At 46.6% G+C, this 20,867-nt stretch overlaps 1 protein-coding gene across 1 annotated transcript in view; it reads right to left on the bottom strand.

The window, feature by feature from the left end:
- cno (adherens junction formation factor afadin) overlaps positions 1 to 20,867 on the bottom strand; it is a 185,087-nt gene that overhangs the window by 24,062 nt on the left and 140,158 nt on the right. The window lies entirely within an intron of this gene.

Raw genomic sequence — 20,867 nt, 5'->3', positions numbered from 1 at the left:
GTACCGAAGTAGTTTAAGTCAGTATGGCCGGACTTTCTGCTGGTGTTAAGGCGGACGGAGCATGCAGCGGAACGTGTACGCACATGTTTGCACCTAGAATCAGCCTTGGAGATTAAATGTGCATTTCTTAAAGTTCCATTCACTAATGTGACCGTACTGCAGTATTATCCTCTAGTTCTAAGCTGCGGTTTAAGAGCAATGAAATGTATGCGACAATCGTAATGGCGTGGGAACTATTCTGCTATGATAGCCCTGAGCTGTGCTGTTATACTTTGATAAGCGTTCAAACTGTTAGCTGCAGATTACATTGCATGACTACTTGGTTCAGTGTAAGAGGTTTCCACCCATGAATAAAATAGTTTTGGTTAGTAATAACAGCACACCTTACAGTGTGAACTATACTTGTCGAGCAAAGCGACCGTTTACGAACTGTACGAGCATCCTAAGCAGTGGTAGGTGCTGGAGTAGACATCTCTATTCTATATAGCGTATGTTCCAAGAGTGCGGCATCAATGTTTATAGATCTATACGAGTCCCGTGCAACTAAAAACTTTCTACCCCGATATATACGAGAGCGATATGTGCAAGCTATGCCATTCTGTTAGAGCCACCCTTCAACACATGTCGTGGGGATGTGAAATGTACCAAAATAAAATGGCAGTCTCCCCAGAAAATCTACGGGCGCGGTGGTCGGCCGTGCTGCTCAGCTCAGAACTCCAAGACCAACTTTGGGCCGTCCAGCGAGCCAAGGAAGCCGCACGGGAGCAGCAGCTCCCAGTGGCCATCTAGGCGGCCCCAGGCCCGGGCCTCCCAATCGCCGGATTCCAAATAAAGTTATCACACACACACACACACACATAAACGTTGTGCGGTGCGACTATGTAAGCTCATACTGTGACATTACCCATTTTTTTTTCTTTTTCGAGAAAGAGGATGGTAACCGAATTTTCTTTTTTCGGTTGTTTTCGTTCCGTTCTCTATGACGCACTCGCATGTATTACGGAAATTTTGTTCTCAAAAATGGCAATCGCTTTCTTATTATGCGATCCCTTTCATATATTATGGCTTTACAGGGCAAAAAGGCAATGTTGATGCACATAGCTTATATATGTATCATGCTGGTTAACCAACCACAGTGATTGCTCTGTTGAGCAGCGCCATCAGCCTCATGAAGGAAGGCTAGCGTAGACATACAGTGATTTCATGCCTACTAGACTTGAAATGCATGAGAACAATGCCGGTGTATCACAATTTTTTGATAGCGCCTACTGCTTAGATGTTTTGGTGGTTGCCTTAGGTTGGCCGTACCTGAGCATGCATTCTTATGTTTAATGTTTTAGTCCCTACGCTTAGTGATCAGATAGTGAGCATATTTACCATTTCATGCTGGCAATACATAGACACCAATTCTCTTCGTTGAATTGAAACCGATATACGCAAAATAGTTCACAACACATACACACACCGCGGCTGCTGATACGCATCACATGTTTCTGCGTACTGTATAGTTTCCGATGCACCGAAAGGCTTCCCTGACGACCTTATATGAACGGACATGCGTAAATTTCACAAAGTAAGATATAAAACATCTCGAAAACATTCTGCAGCATGCGACAGCAATACTTTCAAGCAGCGCCACGCCAGATCGCCCAAGCCAGAGAGGAGGAAAGGCTCGCCGCGCACCCTTTCCCTCTCGGCTGATGAAATGGTCTATACCAGCAATAATCGATGGTAGAATATGGGAATGTGCATTCCCTTTAACAGTGGACTATACTGCACCTTTCCCATACAAAACTGCCAATGGAGGCATAGAACAGATGCCTGCCTATGGGCACACTAGGCTAGCATGTGGTGCCTGATCTTTTGCCACAATTCCTTCTCTATTTATCATTGCAACAGTATTCCAATTGATATTATCCCTTCACTTGCGCTTCATTTATTGTGGAGATGCTCGACTTTTCGACTGTTTCGACTGCTTGACTCTCGACTGTTTCTGGCCGCGCATTTGCGCTTTGCGCAAACGCGCGGCCAGAAACAGAGCCAAGACAGAGCCGACAGCAGCACGAAAGCGGAACTATAGTGGCTAGCGGAAGGGAATGCGCACAACGTTAAGCTGGTTCTTTACTTTATGACGCCAACTTCGACGCTCGTTGCAATGGGTGACCCTGACAATGACACATTAGCTCGCGATGCTGGGCTCGAGTTCAGCGATTTAAGCACTGCTGAACGTGACCTGCTGTTGAGGGCTCGCGCTGCCAGCGTCGTTGTGTACTACTACGACCGTGGCCTGCTTTGAAAGGCACTTCAAGCGACTTCAGTAAGTCGGCGTTGAACTCTTAATCCTCTGGACGAAAGTGCAGTGAGCACACTACGTGATTTTTTGGTTCTTTGCCAGCGCGCTGTGGCAGAGGTACAGCACTTAACCACTTCAAACGGAGAGGTTCACTTGTTGGCACACAGTGATAAGTAACGTTGGATTTGTCGCTGCATCTGCCCTTGGCCAAGTTCCGCGGACCGTTCGCGCATCCCAGGACATCACATGGACGTGGCATTCTCGCTGCTTGTTCCAAATGCAAGTTTCGTGCGCCAGCAGAACCACCGCAGCACGGCGCGATAAAGAAACAACTGAAACTCCAAAGCGCGCACAGCGCAAAGTCGAGCGAAAGCGAAACCTTTCGATCCCCCATACTACTCAAGGGTAACGTCAAAATGTTATTTTTTTCTTAGAATTGAATAGAAGTAGACAAGTAGCATTTTCTTCTGTCTTATAATCTAATGAACTGATCTTTTTAATACGAGTAGTTGAGTACTAGTGACATAAATTATGATGAGGAGTGCTTTCGTCATCGGGCTAGTACCGGAATGTCGCTGGGTCTCAAATCGTGTCGTGCATTTAGCTCAATTTCTCGGTTACTAAAGCTCTGTTCACGATTATATTGACACCTTAGACGTTCTAGAGCATTGCTTTATCACTTTAACTTGACTTTCTGGTAACCTTTAGTGTCCCTTTAAGAGCATGACACCGGAATCAACAAACACGAACGTTCGAACACGCCACCGTTCACATGCCCCAAAAGAATCTTCCCAATGTGGGGCTCTTGGGGCATCGGATGACAGTTTTGACAGTTTTGCTCAGTTCGAGACAAACTGAACCGAAGCATAGGCCTAGCATGGATTCTGATTGCTAGCATCGCCTTTCTTGAGTGAGGCAACAGTTGCTGTGGCGTGTTTGAACTTTTCAACAAGCTAAGCCTTTTGCAAGTGTTTTTGATGAACATTCTTCAGTACGAGAGCCACATGGTCTGCATTCTGGGAGAGCGAGGCTTAGCGCCTGCAGAGCATTGGCAAGCCTGAAGCGAGCGAGTACGGAAGCCTCGGGGGTGGTCCTAGCTTCTTATGTAAATAGATCCTTCTATCTCTGACTCTGGAAGTCGCGGCTATGAGAGCTGGGTGGCCACGGGCCATGGGTGCAGCTACAGGCTGTCTGGTATAGCGGTCTGGCACTGGGCACTCCGACACCGTCTGGGACAGTGGGCACCGTCAATGCAGATTCAGCACTTCACACAGCTGATGTTATGCCCCTCACCAGGCCACATAGCAAGTTTCGGTTATACACTGGAAGTTGTTACATGCCCTCTACCGAGCGTTCAGCTGCAAGAATTTTTTTAATTGGTTCATTAATAGCCGAAATAGAAATATCTCAGTGCGATGAATCCGTGATTTCAGGAGACGAGGAGCACCACTGCCGAGTGAGACACTCTCCTCACTTGCCCAGTCTCGCCTCCACAAGCGAAAGTCCTTCCCTGCGTTCTCCCATACTGGACCTTGAGGATCGCGTGACGGATAAGTCACGGGCCCCGCCTTTACTTTTCCTCTCCTGGATTTTTTGCGGCATGGCACACTTCCGCTGACGACGTCGCGTGCAAGCTGTTGTGTTTGTTTTTTCACACAGAGCACGTTCTTGCACGCTGTGCACGAAAACGTGCGACTAGCAGTATAAGTCAGTGCTACACAAACACTGAGGCAGACACAAGTGGATCAAAGAGCATGATCGCGCGCTGGAACACAGTAGAAAATGGCAAAGTTTTGGTGTCAGCCCGTGTAACTGCACGACGTGGGAACAAGCAGACAAAACGGAAGCACATCTTATTGCTGTGGTGCAAAGTAAAACAAACACACACAGACATTCGGTTTGTGTATTTTATTATCTCTCTAAACCTTAATTCGTGTATTGATGCAACACATTGCACAAATAACAGATGTTGCCTTGAATAATTCTCTAAGTCAAGAGCAACGTCACAGCTAAGACATGTACGTAGACGCACTAGCATGTATATGTCATCCCTCTGGCTTGGAACGTGACGCCCGTTGAGAAGGGCAAACAGCGTTCGGTTTGAAATTTCAGCTCTTTCCGCAGCATGCAGTGATGCAATATATAGCAGACATGATTGTTAGTGCGCATTGTATGCACGGCACTTGTCAACTCAAAATTGTCAGACCAGGCGAGGAGCCCTTAAAGAACTTTGCTGTAAAAATTTTCGAGGCGATTTTAGAGCTGTTTGATGTACACAATAATTCATTATATGTGGTTCAATATATCCAGGTTTGACTGCAGCGGTGTGGCAGCAAAGCTTTGTAATTTCGGAGCAAAACTGTGCCTGCACCGGTTAATTCAGACTGGAGGCAAGCCAAGGGTGACACTAGCCCATAATCGCATTGATAGTGATCGCGGTTTCATCCGCAGCACTTTCGGCAAACGATAGTTTCGTTCTGACTCAGTACGCACGTCGGCCGCACGCCTTCATAACTGCACAGACGCCTTCCATGCTCGCGTTGATAGTGAATGTGGTTTCGTTCGCAGTGGTTGCCGCAGGCAGTAGTTTCGTCATTTTGAATTGGTCCGTGCCATCAGAACCGCAAGGTTGCCTTCCATGATTGTGTCGATATTGGTTGTGGTTTCGTCTGCAACGGTTGCGGCATACAGTTGTTTCGATTTGACTTGGTGCAAAGGTGTTGAGGATGAAGATCACCGGCTAAATCACAATGGACGGGTCATCTGTTGGCGACCTGTTCACCGGCAAAAAAATAATAAGGATGTGCGCGTGATACTGAAAAGCTTGTCTCATATGAAGGTGCGTGCCATAGCCGTGCTGCGAGAGCCAGTCAGTCACGAGACGATGATAATTGCAGCTTCTGCACTGCTTTTGTGAAGAATAGAAACAAGATTTGCTCATTCATCAGCAAATAAATGTGTGATGATGTAGTAAGCATTTGTTTATTATTTTTCTGATACCCTCAATAACTCATTACTCAGCTAATTTCTTTTACTCCCTTGAGATCTGAAGGTTTTACTGTACAACAATGCTAAAATCCCTGCAAAACATCTCCGTTCCCACATACACAATTTGTCCACATCGTATCTTCGCCGAGCGACTCTCTCCTTTTCGGTAATGCTGATAAATATGCTGGATTCACTCAATGGACATTATCACGGACGAATTAGTTGCGTGACATGTGTGGTGGTGGTAGTCTAGCCAGTTTAGGATATGGAGCAATTTTTGGAGCAGGAAAATTGTTGTTTTGGAGCAATTTAGGAACAGCCACACTAGCATTTTGGAGCAGTTTTGAAGCAGAAAACTTGGTCTTTTTGGAACACTTGGAGTAGCACAGGAGTAATCTACAGCCATTTGGCAAAGCTTGTTATCACTGTGCAATGAGCAGGTGCTGCTCAACAATGAAGCAAGACACAAAGCCAACAGCGACCAATTAAGCTTGCCTTCCCACAGATAGTATACCAAGCACGGCATGTTACAAACATTTTTATTTGGCTAGGCAAAGAACTTAATTTTGTAAGCAATTAGATGAAATTTTGTAGGGTAACGAGAACAAAGATGTGCACCTGCGCACAAGAGAGACATAAGATTACAAATCAGCTAGAATAATCCGCGCCGTCATGTACAAGACAAAAAGTGAAGGCAGCTGTCTTATGCGCCTTTCAATTGACAGATGTGCTTCGATATGCCTTACCGTACTAGACAAAATGTGTGTTGCACACAATAACAATGCTAGAAGCTCGACAAGAGACCATGCATCTATGAACGGCACCAAGATGAGATGGCTCCATACAGTATGTTGCAAAGATGGTGATGGCGTTGGAAAACAGTGTTCGTACCATCCCGTACACTTGTTTTCGTTGTGACACAGTTTGTTGGCTTCCTGTGTGTCATGTGGTCTTGCCAAATTGATATCAGTCGATCTGACGTAAAATCGTAACTTTTGCCACCGATACATGACTGACCTTTCGAAGCACTATCAATTTGGCCTAAGGGTCAAGACAGTGTGCCATTGCAAAAATTGGCTGTTGGCCGATGTGACCGGCAAGCTTTCCACAAGCTGTTGCAGAAAGCTTGCCGCTAATGTGTTTGCACCAGTTGGCAAGGTATTTGAGGACACAATTCCTTATCACCATAGACACCAGCAGGGTCATCATATCTATCTAGGTATGCGGCTTCTTGTTGGTTGATCCCTTATCATTGATACTGCATAGTTTGTTCAAAGACTGAAGCGTACAGGTTGACGCAGGAAATGAAATGCCATGCAGTCCTCGTCATCCTGGCAGCACACCACAGCGACTTAAAAATTGCCACCTTTCTTAACATAGTGAAGTCTTTCGTTTACAAGTTGCGGACCGAACTGATGTTCTAGCAGTGACGTGGCATCTGTGGCAAAAAGAAAATAGTAGTCAGTGGTCAGAAGTCGTCAGAACCCCCGATTTTCTCTGGCGGCTGCAAGTCATTGTGAGTGATAACCAAGGAAGTCAATGTGGGCCATTGCAAAGGAGCTACAAGCCGCAGAGTGGACTGTCAGGCTCGCTGTGCACGAGGACTTGAGGTATCATGCCTATGTCATGAGGAGGGGGCAATTCATGTCCGATAAAACTCTGGAGAATCGTCTGCTCCGGTCCACACGCTTGCAAAGCAGGCTGAAGAGACTTGAGGAGGCCGGAATGCTTTGGTTTTTTTCAGACGAAAAGAACTTTGACCAAGACCAACAAGTTGGCCACTGTAACGACAGGTGGCTTTGTGCAAGCGCTGATAAGGTGCCTACAGTGATGCACATAACATTTCCATTGTCTGATATGGTGTTAGTCATCGTCAGCAATGAGGGTGACATCATGCGGCCACACTTTCTACAGCGAAGCAGTTGGTCGGGATTTTTTGTGTCCATCAGAGAGAGAGAGAGAGAGAGAGAAAGAAAATTGAACTGGAAAAAAAAAATAAGTGCTGTACAGTCAACGTAAGATTTTTCGGACTCCCTAGGCACCGCAATAACATCCGAAAAATCGGGCAGTCCGAAAAAAATGAATGCATGTCTTTAACTGCCCTTAAGGGCTAAAATTGCCACAAGCATGTCCGAAAAAGCTCTTAAAACCTGCCAGTACACTTATTAAGCATATCGGTGCTCATAATGCGACAGGAGACGGGGGTGCACGCATGTATGATCAAGGAATACATACTGTGTCCCGTGACAATTGCCTCTTCCCACGCTTGTTATGTTTCACCGCGTAACACTGCTGCACTGAGGCAAAGCTTGCGATTCCTCTGTTGCTGGAGCCAGCATTGACACGACTTTCATTCCCTTTCAATGAGGTTACAGCTCATTTTCCCTGATAGAAGCACAAATTCCCTGAGAATTCCCGGTTTTCCCGCTTGGTAGACACCCTGGAGTAGCCTTTCTTCTTCAATTTCCCATCAAATGTGACTTCACCGGCTTGCCGGACAGGTTGAATACCAGGGATAAGAAAAACTCCAAACATTCGATCCCAGTCGTCGACTAGTGCATGTGACCAGAAACACGTGATGCGGTTGGCTACGCGAGGTTCCTGTCATATGCTCCATTCCAGAGGTGACACGACGGCGGGTGTCATAGGTTTGTGACAAATGCGCAACGATGTCTGATTCATCGGGGAAGTTCGCCACGAGGCACAAGTTCGGCAAAAAGAAGAAGCGATCAGCTTATAACTTTCAAAGGTGTTCCATTCCTTCGGAGAAGATTGAGAATAGTCCGCCGCCAACTGCAAGTGATGCTGAAGCCGCGGACGATGCCGAAGCAGGCCTAGCCAGCTTGCCAATGAGTGAAAGTGTTCCAGACAGCGGCCGCGCTCGGTGTGACACTGGAATGTTGCAGCGTGCGGATTTGCTGCAGAGGGAGATGAATGTTCAAAAAAATTTGAAGTTCTTGCTTCAACGCCAGCAACAAAGCGGACATTGGATTTCCTCACTCGTGCCGACGGCATTGCGGCCGCACCAGTCGACGAGCGAATAGGAATATGGCCGCACCATAAAGATCGTTATCACGTGCGCGTGCTGCGGAGATGTGGCGTCGGCGTGGAGCTTGCCCTGCGTGAGCGGCAACCTTACCATGTGCCTGATGCAAGCCACTGGGAATCGGCGAACGGCGCTAAACAATGCTTTTGCCACATTTGGATGGCTGTAGCCAGAGTGACTACATTCCTGGTGGCTTTTAGCCACTTTCACTGCAAAATATTGCAAGATTCTTTCTGCACTTTTGATTAAAAGGAAATTAATTTCTTTTTTCTCGTTTTTTCAAACCACCGATTTTTTACTTTTTGCTGATTTGCAGCAGTGATATCTCTACCTTCAAGGCAGGTAGAACCATAATTTTTGTTGTGGCTTGTAGCTGTGTGTGCAAATTACACAATGGTAGGAACAGATTTTGGAATTTATGCTCTGCAATTTTTCAGTTCTGCTTTAGATTAGACAGCAGGGAACCCACATTTGGAACAGTGAAGATTGCAGTGCTAGAGTTACTAATGCTAGTTATATCAAAAAGGTATCCCTACTATTGTGTTCCTTATGTTTTCTAGTACCTAGGCATGTGGCAATATGAATTTTTGTAGTGCAGTTATTTTTCTATTGTTTCTGCAAATGATGAACAATTAATTTCATTTGAAATGGCATATTAGAAAAAGAATTACACATTTGAAAAGTTTCATTATATTGATGAAAAAATGAATATTATATCAATAGCAGCGTCCCCCCTGAAAAGGACTGTCGTCACGTTGCTAGTGTGGAGAGAAAGCGAATGTCCTTGGCAGCTTTTCAAGCAGCTGCAAAGCAGAGGCAGCAAGGAAATCCCCATCCAGATTATTCCCCTGGGGCCTTCCGAGCTATTGGCTATGACAATATCATGCATCCAGGAGACTAAAATGTTTTTTTCACAATGTGACTAGCTTTTTCCACTTCTCAAAACACTATTTTGATAATCAGCTACTTTCCAGGAGGCATAGTTACTTGCCTAATGATCCAATTTGAATAATTTTTGCTTTATCTGATAGCTAGGCTCCCATGGAGAGCAATAAGTGTATAATACCATATTTCTGCACCTTGAAACATTGAAAATTTTATGAAGTTAAAAAAATATCGCATGGAAAGTTACAACTTTTGTAACTTTGGATAGAACAGAGTTAGATACTTAAGACAATGCTTATTGCACTGCTTGATCATTCAGGGATATGTTCACATAACTTTTACATTTCTTACTGCAAAACATTTTCTGCCAATCATCCCGAAACATGGGAACAGGAAAAATTGTATAAAATATTTTTCTTATTTTTTAGAGAAAAACTAATTACATATTTGCATCAAGCACATTAAATTATATATTACCCACAAGTTTACTTCCTCTAGCAGCAATATCAATAATGGTATTGCTCAAGGCCCAGGTCCCCCCTCAACTCAGTGTGAGGCCACTGTCGTCACTGCTAGGCTGCTGTAGTATCAAACGAAAATAACATACTTTTGTCACGCGATGTGAATAAATACTGCATGTTTGAATAAATACTGCTGTTGAATAAATACTGCACTCTCTCTGAGTTCCGTTTTTGACAGGTAAGTGGCCAATCTCTCGCTACTTCGGTTAAGCAGTACTACCGTTTAGTATGTACTTTCTCTGAGCTCCGGCCAACTGCGGCTCAATGAGGTCTCACTGTGGTAGATAATCGAGCTGCAAAGTGAATGACCGTATTTACTCGCATAATGATCGCACTCGCGTAATGATCGCATCCCTGAATTTTGTCGTCATAATTCACTCTTTTTTATTTCCCGTGCAATGATCACACCCCGAACTTGCCGCAGCAATATGTTGTGTGCCAAGTCTAGCTAATAATGATTGCGCTATCTGTCGAATGCTATGCGAATGACTCTTCCAGACAAACCAAGTGGTCTGCACGCACCAACCATTCTCAAGCAGATACCCCATTTCATCACTTTCCGCATTTCCATGGGAGGGGAGAAGGCTGCAACCAAACTCACCTTTATTATATGTAGGCTTTATAATGGCTGTGGTCAACAACACCAACAAAAAAGGCACCTTTCGATTCTTCTCGTCTGCACTCGTGGGCACGCAACAAATCGCGAGCGGCAACGATAGCAGCCACGGTTACACTGATACGTTAGAAGTGTACCCTACTCATTTGCCGACGTTTGTAACACGGCTAAGATACTCGCTCATCCTTAGCGGAAACGTGCTGTATTAGGATAGTAGTGAAGACAAATGCTGCAGTTTCCGCAGCATGCCCGCCATGTGTTCCTATGTCACTGGCAGCTAAGCGCGCCCATCTGTTTCTGTCCCCTCAAAGCGGACATGGCTATGTTATTGCCGCAACCTTGCCGATATTAACGATATTATTCATTACTGATACGGAAGAAACTGTTTCAATGCATGTAATGTACTCACGAGAAGAATAAAAATTGCGTTCGGCTTGCGCCGCCGGCCGCCATCTTTGTTTTGGTGTCCTGCACTACATACAGGGGCAGCTGCCTATTTGTTGACCTGTTGTCATCCCGCAGCAAATGCAAGAAAAAAATTTTTTTTTTTGCACAAAATTTAACTCGCGTAATGATCGCACCCCTGAATTTGCGTCATTTTTTTGGACAGGAAAGTGTGATCATTATGCGAGTAAATACGCTATTTGAACGTTCCCAAACCAATTCGTATGGTTGAGTACAGTAAATACCAGAGTTTTCTGACTTTTAAGGGGCCGCAAAAACGACCTAAAAAATTAATACATGCCTTTTCCTGCCCCCGAAGGCTCAAATTGCCACGGGCATGTCCAAAATAGCTCTAAAGGCCTGCCAGTACATTTATAAGGTGTACTGGTGCTCGTACTGTGACAGGGGATGGCTAGTGTACATATGTATAATTAAGGAATGCATATTGTGTCCCGTGACAACTGCATCTGCCCTCTCAGTACGCTTCACAGCAATACTTTGCATATGCTTCACCACGTAACACTGCTGTATTGAGGCGAAGCTGACTTTTGGGAACCGGCATTATGCAACTTGCGTTTTCGAGCTTCGACGCTATTGACCCTTTTCGTGGAGACGCTTATTCTAGAAAAACAGGATGGTGCTTTCGGCGGCATGCCGCATGTCGTTTCAGCAACAGCGCATGATTATGAAACCATTACTGCTTCTACTTTGCTTCTATGCAATCAGCTGTCGGAAATTCAAGTGAGTTTTCTTCAACGCACTGTGCTCCGGTCATGTGGATTTAATCATGTGAATTGAAGTGTGCAGTAGTTGGGTGCAAAAATAGTGAATGGCATATTAAGGGATGCAATGAATCTGTGTAGCCAAGTTCGCAGACCGTTGCTGCAACTGTCTGTATGTGTTACCGGCACTTTGAGATGTACGCCTTTCTTCGAGGATACAGAAATTTGTTCATCTGCCAGTGTTGCATCGCTAACCTTCAATGAAAGTGCTTCAGCCCTGGAACGTTGGCAAGAGTGAATACAGTCAAACCCAGCTATATTGAACTCGCAAGAAAACACCTATCAGTTCGATGTAGAGAATAATTCGATATAAGCCTGCTAAACAATTGGATGTCATAAAAGCACAAACCATTTATAAAATCACTTTATTGATGAAACTAGCTTAGTTTCGCATGAAATAGTCCTGCATAACTGAGACCGCAACCTTCCACATTCGCGCAGAAGCACAAAACTTGTGCGAACGCACCAATCACTTTGGAAGATGTGGGCAAAGGACTGTCATTGCTTTCCTCATTGTGCCTACTTTTACTTGTGCTTGGTATGATGTCGGCTATGTAGTCTTCCGTTTTCAGGCTCGCCCGTGGTTGCGACACCATCATTTGCACTCACAAACTCATCCACTGTTGATTCGTCAACAGCTTCCGTAAATTCTGACAGCTCGTGCCAAACTTTGGCAACGGCTTCGTCGCATTCATCAGAATTTACAGTCATCGCCGAGCATGCGGAAGCTGGCAAGGCTGAAGCAATTTCGGATGAACTACTCGTACACGGCCGCGCGTACGTGTCAGGCACCATGGGCACCGGGTCACGAGTTTGGCCTGTTTAGCCTTAATCTCCCCCTTCTTCAAGACCATGCTGAGAGTTCTCCTCGAAATCTTGCACGCTGCGGGGACATCCGACTTCTCACCACATTCGACCCGATTTATGATTTCGAGCTTCCCGCCGAAAGGCAAATTCTGATGCTTCATCATGGCAACAGTGCAGGAGAAGGCCCACAAGGTGCACACACAATGAACCAGAATAGCAGCGAGACAACTCGCACTTCCGCCATTTTGCACAATGAGGGCACAAGAGCCTCCGATTGGCTGTCTGAGCAAGTGATGCAGGCGTGCCAGGATAATTTTTTCCAGGGGGGTGTTGGTTGACGGCTCGTCCGAGGCAGCGCGGTCACGGTAGGGAGATCGGTTGGACGGAGCCGCGCCGGCGGGTTTCCCCCCCACCGCGAGGGAAAGCCAACTTCTGGGGGCACTTTTCCGCTTGACGTTCTATATATCGGGAGTGCTATATGCTATATATACTCATTGTAACTAAACCATGTCCAGAAATTGTTCGATATATAGGATAATTCTATGTAAACGGGTTCGATATAGTCGAGTTCGACTGTACCACTCTCTAAAAAATGACAAAGGGAGTAGCGCCGCTTCTTGTCAGAGTATGTTTCACGCACAATAACTACACACATCTACCCCATCTGGCACGGAATCTTATGCCCATTCTATCGCCAACGTGTCAATAAGTGAATGGGAGTGCACTTGAATATATGCGCCCCATATAAGCACAATAAATGATAGTCTGCTCCGATAGCGCACGAATGGTCGAAGGTGGATGTTTCGTGACGGTCCACAAGGGTGAGTGAGATACTAGCAATAATACATCTTTGCTGCAAGGTATTACAACGTACAAAACGGCTATGTTCCAAGCCTTGTGCACAGCAAGAACAAATCTATCAGAACTGAGCACACCCTCGAGCGATTAGGCAGAAATAATCAGATAGTGAATGTACCAAAGAAATTTATTGAGTCAAAAATGTGAAAAGTCGCTGCTTCAAAATATTTGCCAAATAAAAAACAAAGAGCAAAACACACTAATCCTGATTCAATTCCCGAGTGGAAAGTTTGGATAGCTAGGAATACATAGTTAGCCTCGCTTTTAGAACAAACACCACATACCCTTGGCTACTAGGCGCGAAAACACACACGACACAAGGAAGGAGACGGGACGTGTGTGTTTTCGCGCCTAGTAGCCAAGATGAATTGTGACCAACTCGCCCAACAAGACGTCCTTTTAAACACCACATACACTGCACGCATCATTTGGACATTGCTTAATCAGCCTCCAAAGCACTTTTGTAGGTTTTTTGCATGTTGTTTGAAGCTGTGCCCTAAGTTTCGTATTATCCACCCAGTCACCGTCTACAGTATCTCCCGCAACAGAGGTTTGCTAAGCCGCACCAGCATCATACACACCCACTGTAAACGTGGGGGCAACGGAGGCAGTTGAGGCAAACAATGGAGGCATCACAACGTGATCAAACATGACAGCGGTCACAGGATCGCCACAAATGGGGTCAATTAGCACCAGACAGCTGAACATAGACCTGTGCCATTTGCACTCAGGGACACCGTAGCACAGGAATTACATTCACTAGTGGAATCAGGAGTACTGGTGCCTGTACAGCAAAGTGAATGGGCTAAGCCCCTAGTAGTCGTCCCCAAGGCTAACAACAAAGTTCACATATACGGAGACTACAAAGTGACTGTAAACCGTTGTCTGAGAATCGATCATTACCCTTTGCCAACGTTGGAAGATACTTTTGTCGCGTTGCATGGATGCAAATGTTTTACTGTCCTTGACCTTTCTACAGTGTGCCAACAGTTTCAGCTGCACCTTGATTCGCAACCTTTGGTCACTGAACACCCACCTAGGCCTTTTTCGATACACTCGTATGCCATACAGAATAACAAGTGTTCAGTCTATTTTCCAAGCGGTGATGGATGACATGTTAAAGGGTTTAGACAGAATGTCATCTTATTGCAGAAGGAGAAATGTGGAACGAGAAAAATTGCAGAAGGAGAAATGCAAATTTTTTAGAAGGCTGTGACCTATTTGGGTCATGTGATTGATGACAGAGAAATCCATCCTTCAGAAGACAAGGTGTGCGCCATCAAGGAAGCACCAACGCCAGGAAACATGAATGAGCTACGTGCCTATGTAGGCTTGTCAAATTTCTATGGGAAATTCATACCAAACATGTCAGCACAGCTTAAACCATTACACGACTTGCTAGTTGAGAACGTTAAGTGGAAATGGACGGTTTCTGCAGAAAAAAAACCTTCAAAATATCCAAGGGCTCGCTGCTGAGTGCTTCCGTACTCACCTGCTATGACCCTCCAAGGAGCTAGGGCTGGTTTGCGATGCGTCTGCGGATGGTTTAGGTGCAGTCCTTTTTCACAAGGAAGGATCTGGAGAAAGACCAATTGCTTTTGCGTCTAAGACTGTGACTAAAACGGAGCAGGCGTACGCCCATATCAAAAAAGAGGCCCAGGTTGTCGTGTACGGACTAATGAAGTTTCATAAGTACCTTTACGGGCAGAAATTTGGGATCTACTCTGACCATAAAATTCTTGGTGGGGCTATTAGGACACGATAAGCCAATTCTTGCTAGGTCGGTGGCATGTGTCCAACGTTGGGCCTTACAGATTGCTGCTTATGACTACAAATGGGTTTATCACAAATCACGGGATATCGGCCAACGCTGACGCACTTTCACACCTGCCACTTCAGAACACACGTTACGTGTACACAGATGACGTGTATGACGTGTACATAGGTTTTCGATGCTGGACGAGCTCCCACTCTCGGCAGAAGACATTAGAGGGGAAACAAACAAAGACAAGCTGTTATCAAAGATGTTGTTTTACATGCAGGTCGGTTGGCCTTCAAAAGTGTCTGATGGCGCTTTGGCACCATATTTTGTGAGACAAAGTGAGCATTCTGTTGACAGAGAATGCGTGACATGGGGAAATCGGGTGATAGTGCCAATGTCTCTGCGTGGAAAAGTGCTATCGCTGTTGCACGAAGGCCATCCTGGAATGGCACGTACGAAAATGCTGTCTAGAGGCCACGTGTGGTGACCTCGCTTTACGCAAGCCGTTGAACAAACAATGAAAGAGTGTGTCACATGCCAGTTGACCCGAAATGCGGCAACCTAAGTTTCGGGCATGTCATAGGGAGTGTCTAGGCGCCGGTGGGAGCATGTGCACTTAGATTTTGCTCATCGTGATCAGCATTTGTTTCTAGTGCTAGTTGACTCCTATATAAAGCGGGTTGCAGTGTTTGTCATGAAGTCAACTAGTAGCAAAAAGACAATAAAGAAACTGTGCACAGTATTTGCCGCGTAGGGGTTACTGGAAGAAGTGGTAACAGACAATGGCCCGCTGTTTACAACGGCACTTTTCGAGAAATTCGTGAGACGAAATGGCATTCGGCACACTACATCGCCTCCTTATTACCCGACATCGAATGGCAGTGCGGAAGGTTGTGTACAGACTTTAAAAAGAATCTTTTTAAGCAGGTCATGGACAAACAAAGAAATGGGCAGATGAAGTCTCTCCAGCACCGGATCGACCAGTTCCTATTCAACTATAGCAACATGCCAAAGGGGGTCACTGAAGACACATCGGCCTAGGACCTAGGACAAGGTTGGGCCTAGGACCTAGGACAAGGTTGGGCCTGCTCCATCTGGATATTGAGGAAAGGATCAAAGAAAAACTTGAGCGAACGAAGCAGTTGGCAAATTGGCGATGAGGTGCGTGGAGGGACTTCAAGGAAGGGGAAGGCGCCCTTGTACAGGGTCTACGCCCCGAGGGAGTGGTTGAGTGGCAAGGTAAACAAACATGCGAGTTCAAGCACTTATGTGGTCGGGCTAGGGAACAAAGAGCGGTACGTTCATGTTGATAATCTGCGACTGCGAACATTCCAGGAGTGCCTCCCGCAAACGGTTCATGCGCCATCTCCAAACCCCCAACCGCCAGCATATAGCCAAGAAATTGTGTCTCGCAGGTCTCAAGGTGCATACCCTGTAAACGACAGCGGTGCGCGAGAGACCGTTCATGCGCAGTCTACAAACACTGAACCGGAAGCATGTAGCCAAGACGTTGTGTCTCGCAAGTCCCTAGGTGCACACCCTGTAAACGACCTGGCCTGACCCTGATCAAGTAGGGGAGCAGGCAGTAGCTACTAACAAAGAACATGGCAACATGATGCAAAGCATGATCGTCTGCAGGCAGAAAGTTCAGCGGTGGTGCATCGCCATCTTCCCAACCGGAGCTTTGACGCAGCACCCGGCAAAGACGACCGCTACTAAGAGCACTGGGGGCGGGGGAGGGGAGTGTTGTGTTATCACTCTTTAGATAGAACGTGAGTGGCACTCTGACATCACTGAGGTCTTGAATTGTATCTGACATAGTACGCACGTGCCTGTATGTGTCTCTGTGATGCCACTGATTAGTAGCTCGGTATAGGTATGTAAGACGGCCATGCAAGTGCCTTGGGATTCTTTCAGACGTATTGCAAGTGGCAATAAATGTGCTCTGGCAAGTAGGCTACTGCGTACTTGAAGACACAACACTTCCCAGTCTGAATTGTTTTAATCAGCGAGCTTCTTGTGGAAGAACTGCAGTGACATTGATACATCACATCATGAATCTCTTTCCAGTGACTGTTTTTGCGACCTATCAACAAAGTTGTCATTTGCCAGAAGATGTGCCTACAAGTATCGGAACATTTTTTTGATGCCGTGGACCCTGTGTAGTACAGTGAAAGCTCGTTAAACCGTAGTTGGCCGGAGCTCAGAAAAAGTACAAATTAAATGGTAGTACTGTTTAACCGAAATTGCATGAGATCGCCCACTTACCTGATGAAAACATAACTCAGAGAGAGCGCGGTGAAAGGGGAAAAAACATGCAGTATTTATTCACTTCGCGTGACAAAAGTGTTATTTTTGTTTGATGCCGCGGTGGCCTAGCACGACAACAGCGGCCTCAAACTCACTGAAGCTGCATGCCAGCTTTTCAGCCAGCCCCCTCTTCTTGGCAAACACTGTCATGGCAGATTCCTCGTTGGCGTTACGTTTACTCCGTGCAACCGTGCAGTAGTGCCGCAGAAGCCCCGGGGCATCTTTTTCATTGCCGGGTGCCGGAGTTTGGAATAGTTACATTATCACGCCCCGTTCTTGTTGCGACGATTGCATTCATGAGGCTGACGTAACGAGCAGCTTCTGCCACTGTCGGGCCTGAATTGCCTGTGCTGTCGCTTTCTGTGTCGTCCTCATCACTGTCGCTAGTCGACACTTCGGTAACAACAGAGGCAACGATGGCGAAAAGACGAACCTAGTAGCAGACACCTCTTCTCGGTCGCAGCAGCACTGCCGTAAGTTCGCATTCTCAATGCCACACACTGTAGTCAACAGCAGATCCCTGTCGCAAGCCAGCGGCGACTTCTTCGTGTCACGTTCGATAGCCCCGATGATGATTTTCTTCTACGATGATTTTGATGATCTTCTGATTATTTTTCTTCTATGCTGAGTACCCGGCATCTATTTTATCCGAGCTTCGGCATAACGCGAGCCCTCGCTTGCACGACGCCACAATGCCCTCTGGCACGGCGTCGAAATGAAGTTTAAGTTGATGTGGCTTCACGCGCAAACACACAGGGCTCTTGGAGGCCATTGTTCCGATCTCTGAGGCTTGTCGTTCTGCTGGGCCGCCCGATGGAGACGACGCACCGCTGTGTTTGCACAACGAAAAATGGAAACGCTACGTTTTAACCGATGCGTGCGCAATAAGCTGGTACGGTTTATGCGGATACAAAACACATTATGTTCAATGGCCGCTGAGTCGGGGATTTGACTTTACCAGCTTTAAAACGAACCTACTGTTTAAGCAGGTACGGTTTAACGAGGTTTTAGTGTAGTGCCAATCTTGTCATATTGTGATGTACAGTGGAACCCCGTTCATACGTTTTTCACCGGACCGGGAAAAAAAAACAACGTAACAGCCGGGAAAACGCAACAGTGAGGAAAGCTCCGAAAATGAATGAAAAAAGTGCAGCTTCAACTATAGACAATTTATTTCCACGGAGTGTGCTTAGGACTTAAAAAAGTCTAGAATGGTGGCTTGCCGTTTCTTTTGTTCACCAGAAATCACCACGCGTTTTGTTTCTCAATAGCCTGGAAGGCCGCATTGCTGTCAGCGTCGTTGTGAGGTGCGACGTACCAAGGAGGAGGTCCAGAACCGCGACGGCTTCTCCAAAGTTAGGATATGGCGACTCCCCGGCATCATGCGGCTTGTGCTCCTCGTCGTCACCGCGCCACGGCAACGGCAACGGACGAAGGAATATCCACGGGAAATTTTGCCCTCTTTGGCGTAATCATGCTAACGCGCTGATGATTGTTTAGTATTGCTGCGGAGGGCGCGCGTCTGAGCAGCCCGGTTGCGTGGGGCGCGGTGTAGTTTAGCAAGTTAAACAAGAGAGGAGAGCTGGCCCGATAGGCGGAGCAACGCCATGAGCAACGCCAACTTCCGGCTTCACTTTGTGGGGATGCGCGACATTCGCGCGTCCCCTGATATGTTTTTCCCGCATAGCGCGTCTCCTGTAATCCGGCTTCGCGGTGTGGCCTGGCGCCCGCGGCGATCGAAGTGGTTGAGGCGCAGTACGAGAGATGGCGCGAGTGTTGCGCTGCTAACGCCGCCGACAGGCGGGGTTACTTGGGCACCGAAAGACAAGGTCTTGCGTTCGGGACAGCAAGCAGTACGGACGTGCCGTGCCGCGCGTGCGCTGATCCATGCTTCTGCGAGACCGTCTCGCGTGGCCGCCTTGGAACGCGCCACCGTTTGCATGACCGTACATGCGAATGACCAGGCGTTGGGATCCAGCACAGGGCGAATATTTTCGCTCGCTATCCGGTCGCGGTGAGTCGGACTTCTAGATTTGTCGCGCGCCCATCGGCATGTTTTGTGGATAGCAACTCGGCTAGCAGGCATTGATCTATGAAAGGTGCAATAAATGCCCTTGTGATTGTTTGCTCTACTGTAATGTCGTTCCTTTGTCCCAAGAGTACGGGAGGAGAATCCCACAACTTTAGCTTCACTAAGAGTGACGTCAGAGCCTCTCCCGAGTTTCCTTCCTCCGCGAGTCGACCCGTCCGAAAACCATGCGGTGACCGTAATCACAGTGATGATAGTGAGAGCATTTTTCACGAATGGCCACTTAGTGGCGGCCTCTCGAACTGGCGTGCGGCTTCTTGCAGCCAGTTTTATAGCCAAGCCCGGCCAAGCCCGGCCAAAACTCGTCAAAAGCCAAAATGGCGGCGAACGCATTGCCTACTTTAGCCCAGGCGGGTTCGGGGTGCTAAGTTGCGACGTATCATGCGGGAACGTTTTCACAGCTACTACGTAACAGCAGGGTTCCTTATACATTGGATCCTATGGAAGCTACGCCGGGACCGGATGAAAACTACGTAGCAGCCGGGAAAACGCAGCAGTGAGGAACGTAACAGCGGGGTCCTACTGTACATTCCGGAATGCACGCAAACACCAGCAATTAGGCTGGATTGTACAACGAGTTATACATACTTGACTTGTAGACCAGATTTTGCTGGTCGGCGACTGTGCTCATCGCTGTTGTGCTTGTTCCTTGTTTTTCTAGGCAGGAGTTTGCCCAGTAAAACGTTCATGGCTCACTGTTTTGATACTGTGTCGTTCTTCCCCCATCACTACAATGGGACAATGTGTGTTTTAAGCTGGTCACTTGTGCAGTTGTACTGCAGAGAAAACGTAGTAGTCTGATGTTTAATTGCTAAACTTTTTCATGTGGTTCACAAAAACGATGGTACAACGCTAAATATTCTGCAGGCGTCAATTCTAAAAGCTTAAAAGAATTGCTGGTGGCAATCGCTACACCTTTATGGCATTTGTTTGCATGCATTGTGTTGTGTTGGGTTTAATGGCGCATAAGCAACTCAGGCTATCAAGCACCAAAACAAGGTAAAATTTCTTTTAAAAGGTTGGGTCCCCTCAGCAACGGTCCTTGTCTGGGCAAGGACTCTGAAGATCCCAACGAACTAAAGACCTCAGTCTTCTTTTCAAATATGAGAAGGTGGGTGAGGTGTATCATAATATGAAGGTATGCGTAGGATCATTCAGAATACCTGCTTCTCTTAAAAAGATAATAACGTATTTACTCGCATAATGATCGCACTTATTTGTCAAAAAAATGGTTGCTAATTCAGGGGTGTGATCACTACGCGGGTTAAATTTTCCACGAAAAGAAACATTTTGTTTTTTCACCTCGCATTTGCTGCGGGATGACAATGGGTCAACAAGCAGGCGGATGCCGCTGTCGGTGCGGGACACACCAAAACAAAAATGGCGGCCAGCGGAGCAAGCCGAACAAGCCGAACGCGATTATTTTTCTTCTCGTGAGTACATTACGGGCATTGAAACAGTTTCTT

The sequence above is a fragment of the Dermacentor variabilis genome, chromosome 9 (assembly GCF_050947875.1).
Source record: "Dermacentor variabilis isolate Ectoservices chromosome 9, ASM5094787v1, whole genome shotgun sequence".
Taxonomy (NCBI): domain Eukaryota; kingdom Metazoa; phylum Arthropoda; class Arachnida; order Ixodida; family Ixodidae; genus Dermacentor; species Dermacentor variabilis.
This window is presented reverse-complemented; position numbering and strand designations above follow the sequence as displayed.